General features: G+C 35.3%; 4 pseudogenes across 4 annotated transcripts; 3 read left to right on the forward strand and 1 right to left on the reverse strand.

Annotated features, from left to right (window-relative positions):
- Nucleotides 1-2,753: 2,753 nt before the first annotated feature.
- Nucleotides 2,754-3,224, forward strand: AT3G43524 (annotated as a pseudogene; the record flags this gene model as incomplete). Its single annotated transcript has 1 exon — nucleotides 2,754-3,224.
- Nucleotides 3,225-5,700: 2,476 nt separating this feature from the next.
- On the forward strand, nucleotides 5,701-8,034 carry AT3G43526 (annotated as a pseudogene; the record flags this gene model as incomplete). Its single annotated transcript has 1 exon — nucleotides 5,701-8,034.
- Nucleotides 8,035-9,161: 1,127 nt separating this feature from the next.
- On the forward strand, nucleotides 9,162-9,407 carry AT3G43528 (annotated as a pseudogene; the record flags this gene model as incomplete). Its single annotated transcript has 1 exon — nucleotides 9,162-9,407.
- Nucleotides 9,408-9,838: 431 nt separating this feature from the next.
- On the reverse strand, nucleotides 9,839-12,770 carry AT3G43530 (annotated as a pseudogene; the record flags this gene model as incomplete). The annotated part of the gene is made up of 6 exons: nucleotides 9,839-10,897; nucleotides 10,999-11,160; nucleotides 11,365-11,428; nucleotides 11,475-11,599; nucleotides 11,696-11,995; nucleotides 12,633-12,770.
- Between the last annotated feature and the right edge of the window lie 45 nt (nucleotides 12,771-12,815).

Below are 12,815 nucleotides of genomic sequence, written 5' to 3' on the forward strand. Positions count from 1 at the left end.
GCCACATTCCTAATATGGTATCAAAGCATAAGTTAAGAAATGTCAACATGGTATCGGAGCCAAACAGTTCATTGGTTTTTTTATTTTTCACTAGCTTCTAGCCTCCGCTCATACCGTAATATTGAAACGAGGGGCTTTGTGCCTTCTCTGATAAAGCGACGGTGAGCGTGAGGTTCACATCTAAGGACTCAGATTTTCAGAGACAAGGGAATCAACTTTGAAGATCTTCAAAGAATTTCAGACATAACCAAACCATGGTATTCAAGGTACTGTTTCTCTCTATTCTATTTGGGACTGAATGTTGAGTATTTGTCATAACTTGAGAAGGATAGCTGCTGGTTTAAATCTATAGGTTTGGAACATATGAAGCTAGAATGCAATCAGATTGTCTCGGGTTTGATAATGATGGGTTTATGGCTGCAAACTTCTGGTTTTGCTGAACGTACTCCCAGTGCTCGATGAAATGCTAAATAGAAAGGCTGGAGGTTATTTGCAAATTGTCGTTGGCTATTGGATGGGAAGTAGAAAGCAATTTGACTTTAAGTTATTGTGGGAAGATAATTCTTTGTGCACTTGGAGTGAGCAAAGCAATACTCTCCAACTATAGGCCTTAATAGATCTCACACTCATGTTTGTTCTCCTTGGTGAATAGAACCATCCATCCACATCACAATGATCTTGCTTCAACGATGCATCCTCTCACCAAAGACATCTTTATTTGAGGTTCAAACTTGTTATGTTGCTTTTACACCACGTCAAGTTTGCGGGAGAGTATTAGATGCCACAAACAAGCCCAACGATTAGCCTCATTAGAAGCCCATTATCGTATGTCATTAGGATTGTCTAGTATCTTAGAATCATATATATATATATATATATATATATATATATATATATATATATATATATATATATTGCTACTATGAGAATCAATGTAAGCAACTTTGAGAGTTGGAAAGAACTCTCCTTCTTCACCATTTTATGAAATCAAATCTAAAGTGTTATAGTTCTTGGTGAAAACCTAATGTTTCTTCATTTCTATTTTAACATTTCAATAAAGCTCATCGAGCTATTGTATTTTCTAATATCTGATTTCTATGTCAATAAGCTCATTTGAGCATAAATTTTGAAATGTCAACATTGTATCAGAGCCACCGTTGGCCCAACTAGAGAATTCCCACAAAAATAGTTTTCTACCTTGTGGCCCATACAAGTGGCATGTCTTGTTGTATTACTGAGATATTGGGCTTGACCTGTTTCCCGTTGGACAAATTCCCACCCACATCTCGAAAAGGTCCATTAGAATGTCCCACATCCCTTGGGATTAAGATCTTTGGGAATTAAGGATGTGACAATCCTTAACTCTTGAGCTAGGTTTTGGATTAAGTTATGCCACATTCCTAATATGGTATCAAAGCATAAGTTTAGGAATGTCAACATTGTATCGAAGCCAAACAGTTCATCGGTTTTTTTTTATTTCTCATTAGCTTCTAGCCTCCGCTCATACCGTAATATTGAAACGATGAGCTTTGTGCCTTCTCTGATAAAGCAACGGTGAGCGTGAAATTTCACATCTAAGGAGTTAGATTTTCAGAGACAAGGGAATCAACTTTAAAGATTTTCAAAGAGTTTCAGACATAACCAAACCATTGTATTCAAGGTACTGTTTCTCTTTATTTTATTCGGGACAGAACGTGGAGTATTTGTCATAGCTTAAGAAGGATAACTGCTTGTTTAGATCTATAGGTTTGGAACATATGAAGTTAGAATGCAATCAGATTGCCTCAGGTTATATAATGATGGGTTTATGGCTGCAAACTTCTGGTTTTGCTGAATGCACTCTAAGTTCTCGATGAAATGCAAAATAGAAAGGCTGGAGGTTATTTGCAAACCGTTGTTGGTTATTGGATGGGAAGTAGATAGCAATTAGGATTGACTAAATGGGTAAAGAGGTCCTGATTTTGGGGTAAAGAGGTCATAAATACTTTTGAGAGAGATTGTCTAAGCTCTCCAAGTACAAAGATATCTCCCAGTGAGCCAAGCAATACTCTCCAACTATAGGCCCGAATAGATCTCACACTCATGTTTGTTCTCCTTGGTGAATAGAGCCATCCATCCACATCACAATGATCTTGATTCAACGATACATCCTCACACCAAAGTCATCTTTATTTGAGGTTCAAATTTGTCATGTTACTTTTACACCACGCCAAGTTTTTGGGAGAGTATTAGAGGCCACAAAGAAGCCCAACGATTAGCCTCATAAAAAGCTCATTATCTTATGTCATTAGGGTTGTCTAGTATCTTAGATTCATATATATATGCTACTATAAGAATCAATCTAAGCAACTTTGAGAGTTGAAAACAACTCTTCTTTTTCATTATTTTATGAAATCAAAGCTAAAGTGTTATTGTTCTTGGTAGCAAACCTAAAGCTTCTTCATTTCTTTTCTTTACATTTCAATAAAGCTCATTGAGCTATTGTATTTTCTAATATTAGATTTCTTTGTCAATAAGCTCATTTGAGCATAAGTTTAGAAATGTCAACATGGTATCAGAGCCACCTGATCGTTAGGCCACCCTGTTAGATGTTGTTCCCACATATGTTTGAGCTTTAGAGTGAGTGATTTATGAGCGTGAGAGGGGGTGTTAATGAAGAAAGTCTCACTCTGGAAGTTTGAGATATTATCAAGTAGTATATACAGGGTTAGGACCACTCCACCTATTGCCAATTGGTTTTAGGTTGGAAGGCCATGTTAAGCCTGAATCTATCAAATTCCTCTTTCACTCAGAAGTTGATCTCCTCTCTGTCCAACGACGTGAACCGTGGGTTTTCAATCATTGGCTCGTAGCGTTTCAACGTTGTAAGGAGAATTGTTGAGTCCTTGGGTCAAGTGATTGAAATAGATTTCTAGGATACAATCACTAATCATATTAGGTTCATCAGAGTTCGAGTTAAGTTTGGCATCACTAATAGTCTTAGGTTCTTCAGAAGACTCAGGTTTCAATATGGTGAAAGAGCAATGGTGAGTTTTCAATATGAGCGGTTGAGAAGAATTTGTAGCCACTACCTCAGATTCACTCATCATAGTAGTTATTGTCCTTACTTTCATACTCCACGAAACTGTCTTGAAGCTCCTGATATGTCTGTCAATGGTAGAAATGAAGATGTGGATCAGATGAATAGAGGCAGATCTGAAGTTTTTACAGTCACTGGTCTTTGATCGTTTTCAAGAAGAAGACATCTCGGATCCTTTAGTGGGTTTTACTAACTTTGAGAATGGTGAATCCTCCAAAGGGAAGAGTTCAAGTTCCTCATACTGACAACTTCCCCCAACGAAAAGATAAATCTCTTTAGTAGAGATGATGATTTCACTCAACAAAATTTTTGTCACACTTTTTGGTCCCTACAATCTACATTGCAGTAGGAAGTTTCAGTTTACTAGCTCTTTAACTTTGAAAACAGTTTGATGGGTGATGTGTATAACATAATTGGTGATGGGAAAACAGTTTGCTGACTGGTATTTTGGACGAAGACCATACGCAAGTGCTTAAGTGTGATTTTTTTGTATTACTAAGGTTTAATCTCCTTGTAAAATTGATGTAAGTATTTTGATAAGCTTGTGGTTTCTGCAACTATTGTAACATGAAGTTAAATGTAATTTTTTTTACAACAAAACTTATATAGAAGCCCAAATACTATACCAAAGAAGAAGGTAAACTTCAAGGACGTGTCTTACGATAAAGATGAGTCAATGGACATGTGTTGTTCCAACAACCTTCGCCGCATAAGAGCTCAATTCAGGTGAATTGATAGTCGACGGGATACCAATCCTAACAACAAAGTTTGTTTGCTCACCGGTGATGACTAAAACGGGTGAAAAGGACATTCAATTGAATTGAAGTGTCCATGACCGTTTACCTAGCATATTGAAGCTCTCAATACAAAGGAATAGCAACAAAAAGAGATTAAGATCAACATAGGAAAAGAAGCTATAATCATTACTCAAAGGTATAATCACAACCATGAACCGTTTGAGTGACATAGCCGCAGATTCAACAGATCAAGGCATAGAAAAAAGTGCAGCAGAAGCATAAATATTAAAAAGACAAAAAGAAACGGCAAAAGAGCCGATAACAAACAATTGAAGAGAGCTGATAACGAAGCCGACAATCGCTGTTGTGTAAAAAGAACGATGCCGGATGAGAGCTAACGAAGCACAACTTTGGGTGGATATTAGATAGTAGCCGGATTTGACATAACCCGGACGACAAAGTTGAAATACATCGACGAGATCTTAACAGAAAGAAAAGAGTTTCTCTTTCTAAAAAATTTGAGAGAGATAAGAGAGAGACTCTCACTTTCCTATAAGTTGAATGTAATAAAATGGGAAATTAGCAAAACTAACAAAAAAAAACTATATATTTAAGAAACTATATTTAAGAAAGTAACAAAAAAAAAAGATGATATCCTATATATTTTGTGAATTAATCCTAATTTTGCCTTGTGTGATTTACACTCTCTTTCTCCCTCTCCCTCTGTCTCTCTCTCCCTCCCTTTGTCTCTCTCTCCCTCTCTCTTTCCCTCTCTTTTTCGTGCGTCACTGTAACTCGAGTCTTTTATCTTTTTCCTACCAACTTATATTACTCACTAGTAGTTGGGTACCCATTTATTTGTGTGAAATCCCATTTAATAAATGGATTTAGTTGGGCTAACCTATTTAACCTCATTTAACTTTTTTAAAAAAATTAGTTTAAATGGATCAATTTCTCTTAGACATACTCGTTAATTAAACATACTCATTAATTATATGAAGTTTGCATACCCATATTAACATTATTACTCACTACATTGGACAATGATCTCAAAAGCTCTCTACTCTCCAAAAATGAGTCTAAATACTCTCATATAATCTGACATACTCTTATACTCTTAATGAATTTTAAAAATCCTTGTCTACCCTTACCCAACGAACCGGAACCGGACGAACCAAACCAACCAATTACGGTTTAGTCTCCAAACCAATACCATTTAATTCATAAAATAAAATTAACCTATCAGAAATTCCCAAATCTTCTTTTCCTCCCTCACAAAATCAAAATTGACGACTGCAGCCATCATCGAATCCTCCGACGTGGAATCCAATCGACCAAGCTCGCCGTCGTTTTGCTTCTGTTATTCAAAGTGACCTTTACCATTTTTTCTTATACTTTGGACATCTTAATTCATCAAGTCTTGTGTTGTTGTGTTTGTACTTTGTAGATTTCAATTAGATTTGATAGATTTGAAATTGGTGTTGGAAATTAATGGACATTATGTTGGTAACTATATATTTTGGGTCTATTAAGACATTTTAATGTACTGTAATGGTTGATTCGTAGTTAATCTTAGGCAGATTAATGTTTTTGGTCCGAAAATCTTTGCTAGAACAGAATAATCTAGGTATAACTAAGAAACGTGGTATAGCTGTTTGAAGTACTATTTATAGTATAACTGGTATTTCTGAAAATGAGCGTGGTATAGCTGTTTGAATTACTATTTATGGTATAACTGGTATTTCTGAAAATGAGTGTGGTATACCTGTTTGAAGTACTATTTATGGTATAACTGGTATTTCTGAAAATGAGCGTGGTATAGCTGTTCGAAGTACAATTTGCTAGAACAGGAAAATCTAGGTATAGCTAACGTTTTTTTTTGTTTTTTCCAGGAGAATGGGCATAATCATATATTTTGATTATGATGGATATTATTCAAAAACCGGAGAAGCATATCAATGGAATCCAAAAGTAGTTGGTTTGTATGGTATGTTGTTTAGGACATCATCAATGAAGGAGATTACTTATTCGTGGTTAGTGGATAAGATATGCACAAAGATGAAGATAGATGAATCTACGATGAAGCTGAAATTGAGTTACATTCCATCGGGTGTTAGACCTCCTACATATTTATATATTAGAGATGATGATGATGTATATGTTTATCTAACGATGTTGGATGAGGAGAAGAGTAGAAGTGTCTTGCATGTAGAAGTCGGTAATGAGTTGGAAATGGTTCACTTAAACGAGCAACAATCGAGAGTACAAGGAAAGAGTTCAGTTGGTGTGAATTATGTAGAGGAGAATTTCGGTGGTATAGATAATGTTGATAGAGCTAATGTTGGTGCTATAATTCTTTACGCAAATGAGCAACTAGGAGAACAACTTCCTGAGCCTTTGGAGACATTGGAGCCTTTAGAGCCTTTAGAGCCTCTTAGAGATGTAGATAATGGTGTTGATAGTAATGTGGATATGAGTAAGGAGAATGATGGTATTCGTGAATATGTTGAGGAACCACGTGGCAACCAACATTCTAAGTTTAAAGGTCCATGGGATGATGGTCTTGATCTAGTAGTAGGTCAAGAATTTGAAAATAACGATGATGTGAAATATTTAGTAGAGACAGGAGCAAATAGGAATTGTTTTGGACTATCTATACTCAACTCGGATACGAAGCGGTATGTGGTAAGTTGTGCAGAAGAAGGGTGTATGGTACATACGATTTTCAAAAGCAAGGATTCAACTCGCTTCTCGGTTCGAACATATAGGAAGTTGCATACATGTTTACGGTCGAATACTGCTACAGGCATTAAAAGGAGAGGTACACCACGTTTAGTTGCAACCGTATTGCATGAAGATTATTCAGGTCAGTACAAGACCCCAACTCCTAAAAGTCTAATTAGCCTTGTTCAGGGAAAACATGGTACAACTGTGTCATACTCAACTGCTAATAGGGGAAAAAACTAACTGTTAGTGATATTCGTGCTAGTCCCGAGGAGAGTTTCAAGATGGTTTATCAATATTTGTATTTAGAAAAGGTGAATCCTGACACAAAGAGTAGTGTGGTATTAGATGAAGCAAAAAGGTTCAAGTACCTATTTGTCGCTTTGGGGGCTACCATTGAAGGATTTAAAGTCATGAGAAAAGTGATTGTTGTGGATGCAACATTTTTGAAGACTGTACATAAAAGTGTGCTCATTTTTGCCACAGCTCAAGACCTGAATCATCACCATTATCCCTTAGCGTTTGTTGTAGCTGATGGCGAAAAAGATGTTACTTGGAAGTGGTTTTTCGAAACTCTCAAAACCGTTATACCAGACAGTTCGGGATTGGTCTTTATGTTTGATAGAAATACAAGCCTGATCAAGGCAGTGGCTGAGGTGTATCCAAGCTCTCACCATGGAAACTGTGTTTATCATTTGTCACAGAATGTGAGAACGAAAGTTTCATACAACAAAGAAGAGGTTGCTAAAAAGTTCAGACAAATTGCAGCCATTTGTTCAGTGTCTAAGTTTGAACATGAATATGCAGATTTTAGAAGAAGACACCCTAAGGTAGCCACATATCTTGATGAAAACACTGATTTGGAAAAATGGGCAAGATGTCTTTTTCCTGGAGTTAAGTACAACACTAGGGATGTGAGGGGGTATGCGCTATTATCAATGATAGATGCAATTATTGGGAAATTTGCAGAATGGAGCTGCAATAATAGGAAGGAAGCCTTAAGTGGATCAAATGCACAGAGACTTGTTCCTTTTGTGGAGAACGAGATACATGATACATGTGAAGTTGCACAAAAATTACTGGTGATAGAGCTTAACACCTACGAGCTTTAATATAGTGTCATTGGTCGCGATGGTAAGACCTATGTGGTGGACTTGAGGAATAAAAGTTGTTATTGTCGTTGTTTTGATTTGGACAAGTATCCTTGTGTACATGCAATAGCGGCTGTGATGACTCACTTGAAACAAAAAGATAGATCCGAGGAGGTAAAAAGTTTATATGATTTGATCAAGAAATATTACTTTGTTGAGATGTGGCTTATGGCATATGTTAGTACCATTTATCCTGTGCCGCATAAGTCAGAGTGGGTTATTCCAAATGAAATCCAAGAATTGTTTGCATATCCTCAGGTTCATGTTGTTAAAAAGGGAAGAGTTCAAGAAACTAGACACCCATCAGTTGGAGAACGTTGCCCAAAGAATAAGCGTGTGAAAGGTAGAAACTTGGAGAGCTGGTTTTTTCCAAACCACGAAAGTGATAGCCAGGGGAGTGGCCAATACACAAGCGGAAATTAATGTACTCGTGTTTTTTAGTATTTTCAAATTTTGTAAAACTCGGTTAAACTTTATTCTCTAATGGTAGAACTATGTATGGCTCTGATTTTGTGTTTTAAAGTACTTTCAGATTTTGTAAAACTCGGTTAAACTTAATTTTTAAATGGTAGAACTATGTATGTCTCTGAATTCGTGTTTTTTGTACTCTCTGGTTTTGTAAAACTTGATTAAACTTGGTTTTGTAAAGGTACAACTATGAAAAATGTAACAAATCTGCTTAAGTTGCAACAAAATTTGATGTAATGTTATTTCTTATACAAATTATACCACTTATGTAAACTACTGATTGATAAAATCATAATTTAATGAAACTTTAAAAAATTAGTCTTTACCAAATTCATTTGTTATAGAAGAAACACCTTACACTTACAAGATGACTTTATAATTATAATCATCATAACATTGCAAAACACACAAAATTGAATTTTTCAGACATATTTTTCTATGAAAATATGTAGAATGTTTATAAAACATCAAAACTCTTTGGTATAACTAAATTTATTTAGTTTAAATTTAACTATATCTAATAAAATTCAAAAAAAAAACAAAAGTCAAATTATGTATATACATGTACAACCTGTTAACTTGAAATATTTGTATGCAAATTTATTTGCGGACCCCACCTTTTTTGTTCCGAACAACTCTTATGCGGGTCCTACGGTTAATTCATTTTCACACTAGAATTCCTTTTCACACTATAATTTCACCTTTCCCCCTAAAATTTCATTTCCCCCAATAAAATAAATTTTTAAAAATCCTATATTCCTATATTATTAATTAAAATAAGAAAAATTTAACAATTAAGAGAATTTCAAGATCAAATCCAAATCCGTACCGTCGTTATTACCGGTGTGGTTTTGCTGCAGATATATCGTTTATACATGGATCGTTTAGCATAGATATACCTAATTTGACTAGTGTCTAAAATACCTGATTTATATTCGATGATAGCTATACCTAGTTTATACATTGATATACATGTGATTTAACAATTTCAAAATGTAGCTTATGAACGACAATCATGTGTTTAAGTGGGTAGATGAGGCTTTTACACATGAGATTGAACAGTTGGAATTTCAACTCGGTGTTCTCGAAGAAGAAGTAAGAGTGATGAAGATGGAAAGGAACCAAGAGAGGATGGAAAGAGATCTGATGGAAAAGAACAAAAGGGGGAAGGACTTTAAGATGGTAATCGTTTTTAGTTGTGGCTGTTTAATCACCATGGCAATTGTTGGCATGTTCTGTTTGTCGTAGAAAAAAACTAAGTGTTGTAATGTTTAATTATGAAGACTAAGTGTTGTAATATTTAATTATGAAGACTAAGTATTGAATTTGATGTGATGAATGGATATGAATTTAATTATGAAGACTAAGTGTCGTGTTGAATCTAGTTAATTCGGTTCATATTCTTTTCTTATCAATTACAAAAACATATAATTGTACCTAGTGTTACAAAACATAAGTAGATATACCAAAATAAAACAATAGAAACAGTTATACCAAGTTTTGAAATTAACATAAGTAGATATACAAAAAAAACTAATAAACATGTTCAACAGTTGTACCAAGTTTTCAAAAGCATAAGGAGAAATACAAAAAAAAACAAGTACCAAGTTCGAACAGATGTACCAAGTTTTCAACAACCAACATAGTTATACCTAAAACAAACCAAGAGTTAAAAATGCTTAAACATTCTTCTTCGTCTTTTTCCTCGCATACCTCGTCTGTATAGGACTCCGATACACCGGCTTAGCATCCGTCCTCGACTTTGCCACCTTCTTTACCACCTTTGGCTTTTTAACGCACCCTTCACTAGGATCATCTCCATCATCGTGTGACTTTCCTCGCTTCTTACTTGGCTCAGTCACCTTACCTCCATCCATCTCATCATCTTGAGGCACCTCTTTGTCCTTCTCACTATCAGCCACCTCTATGTCCTTCTCACTTTCAGGCACCCCAATCTCACTTTCAGCCACCTCTTTGTCCTTCTCACTTTCAGTCACCTCTTTGTCCTTCTCACTTTCAGCCACCCCAATTGTACTTTCAGCCACCTCTTTATTCAACTCCATGTCTTTGTTACCATCAAATATATCACTGTCACCTTGACCCACCTCTTTGTCTATCTCAGTCTCTTTTTCTCCAACCTCTCTCTCATTATCACCTTGAGCCACCTCTTTGTCTATCTCAGTCTCTTTTTCTCTAACCTCTCTCTCATTATCACCACCATTTGCATCACTCCCTTCTTCCAGCTCGTTTTCTCTATCATCAATCTCCTTTGAACCATAAGCATCATCAGTTCCAGTGCTTGATTGAATTGATTTGATTGCAGTTTCCATCAGTTTGAGTCTTTTATCTTGCTCTTCATACTTCTTACTGAAATTTGTCATCCTCTTGTTCATGGACTTAAATCCATTCTCCATCAAATTCTTCATTTCGTTTACAACCTCAGTCAAACCTTCATCACTTGGACTAGTCAGAGCTGCAGCAGTCTTTCCCTTGCCTTTTTTTTCCACTGCGGCTTTTCTTGGAGCTTGTACCACAGTAGACGGAGCATTATTAGCCACAAAGCTTTGGTGTGCTACATCTTCATTGAACAACGGTTCAAAACATATAGTCCTCTCCTCATCAACTAGACGTTTCTTCCAGCCATCAGCTATTAGATCATCGACATCATTCACTCCACACTCCTTATCCATAATTCTTTTCAAAAGTAGGTTCTCATCAGGAGTTGGAGCCAAGATACTCTGAATGTCATGTGCATGATAAGAAAGTCCAATTAATAGAACATACATGATAGAACATACATGATACATGATAGATAACTAATAAATATGTTATCACTAACCTTAGTTGTACCGAGTTTGTCATACACATCTGACATTGGAAACCCTTTCATAGTGCTTGATTTAAACTTCATTTTACACATCCGGGGACACTGAGGATCTGCGGATTCAATATCTTCGCAGAAATTTTTCCTGAGAACTGGAATCGCCTCGAATGCTAAATACTACAAAAAAAAATACAAGATTATTCAAAACTAAGTTGTATAACTGCTAATAAAAACAAAGTTGTACACAGTTTACTTTCTTAAAACAATTAATAGATGCATAATGAAATGACAAACCTACAAAGGCATAACAAAACTAGGAAACAACTTTTGTGGACCAACTACTCCATTGCACTTTTTCATCAAATAGAAAATGTCTCTCACATTTTCTTCAAATGCATTTTTTCCCCACGGAAATGTTTTGCACAACTCTAGATCAGCCACAACCCTAAGGAAGAACTTCTCCAAATTTGGTGCATGTTTTCCTGTCTTACCCTTTCCAACGATTACATAAGAAGTATAGCACAACTACTCTCAGACGAGCTTCAGAAGGTTTTTTCATAGACAATAACTTTTTCTCCACATCAGGATACTGAATTGTTGCTCCGGGTCCAAACATCTAGCCAACAAAAGTGGTACACCCAAGCTGTCCAAGGGTTTGGGATAATTGTGGCAGTATAATCCTAACATGAGTGCAAATTTTTCGAGAGAATACCGGATCGGTACGCCATTGACAATAAACCATACTTCCTTTCTTATCTAAACATGTTGTACGAATAAATAACAGCCACATACCCATCACCTTATGATTTGGATCCTTATGCATGTGGAAGAAGTGTTTGAATTGTGGGTGCTCCAAAAACCACTTCAACTCAGACTCTTCAAGATGACTCTCCAATAATCCGACTGCCTTATGAAGATAACACTTTGCTGTAATCTTGAATGGCTTTGTATAATCACTCGGACCGAAATACATTTTAAGAGGTTGAAGAGCTTCGGTTTCCTCATCAGAATCCTGCAATCAAGATAGAGATATACCTTAGAAAGCAACATAGATAAATTAGAAATCAAGATAGATATATCTAGTTTATACATAGATATACCTTTTAGTTTTGAAAATTTCTAAGTTAGAATCAAATATAGATATACCTAGTTTCAATATAGATATACATTTTAGTTTCATATAATTTAAAGGTAGAAATCAGCATAGATATACCTAATTTAAAAATAGATATACCTTTTAGTCTCTAAAATATCTAAGTTATATTCGAACATAGATATACCTAGTTTAAATATAGATATACTTTTTAGTTTCATATAATTTAAAAGTAGAAATCAGCATAAATATACCTAATTTATACATAGATAGATTGTTTAGTCTCTAAAATATTTAAGTTATATTCGAACATAGATATCCCTAGTTTTTAGTTTCAAAAATTTCTAAGTTAGATTCAAAATAGATATACTAATTTATGCATTGATATACTAATTTATACATAGATCTACTTTTTAAAATTTCTAAGTTATAATCTCAACAAAGATATACCTAATTCATACATAGTTATACTTTTTTAGTTTCAGAATTTTGAAAGTTACAAAATCGGCAAAGTTCTACTATAATCTGCTAATTGTGTAAAGTTTAAAGTTCATACCGCTCTATCGTCGTTAGAGATTAGATTTGTTGCTTCAGAATCCACTTCAGCAGCCGACGCTACTACTACTTCGTCATTGATTGTCTGTGAAACTACCTCCGCCGCCAACGGCACACCTGCGTTCTTTGTTCGAGCCATTTCTCCAAACCTACAAACAAAATCATTTGGATTAGTACTACTCTT

The sequence above is a fragment of the Arabidopsis thaliana genome, chromosome 3 (assembly GCF_000001735.4).
Source record: "Arabidopsis thaliana chromosome 3, partial sequence".
NCBI classification, from domain to species: Eukaryota; Viridiplantae; Streptophyta; class Magnoliopsida; order Brassicales; family Brassicaceae; genus Arabidopsis; species Arabidopsis thaliana.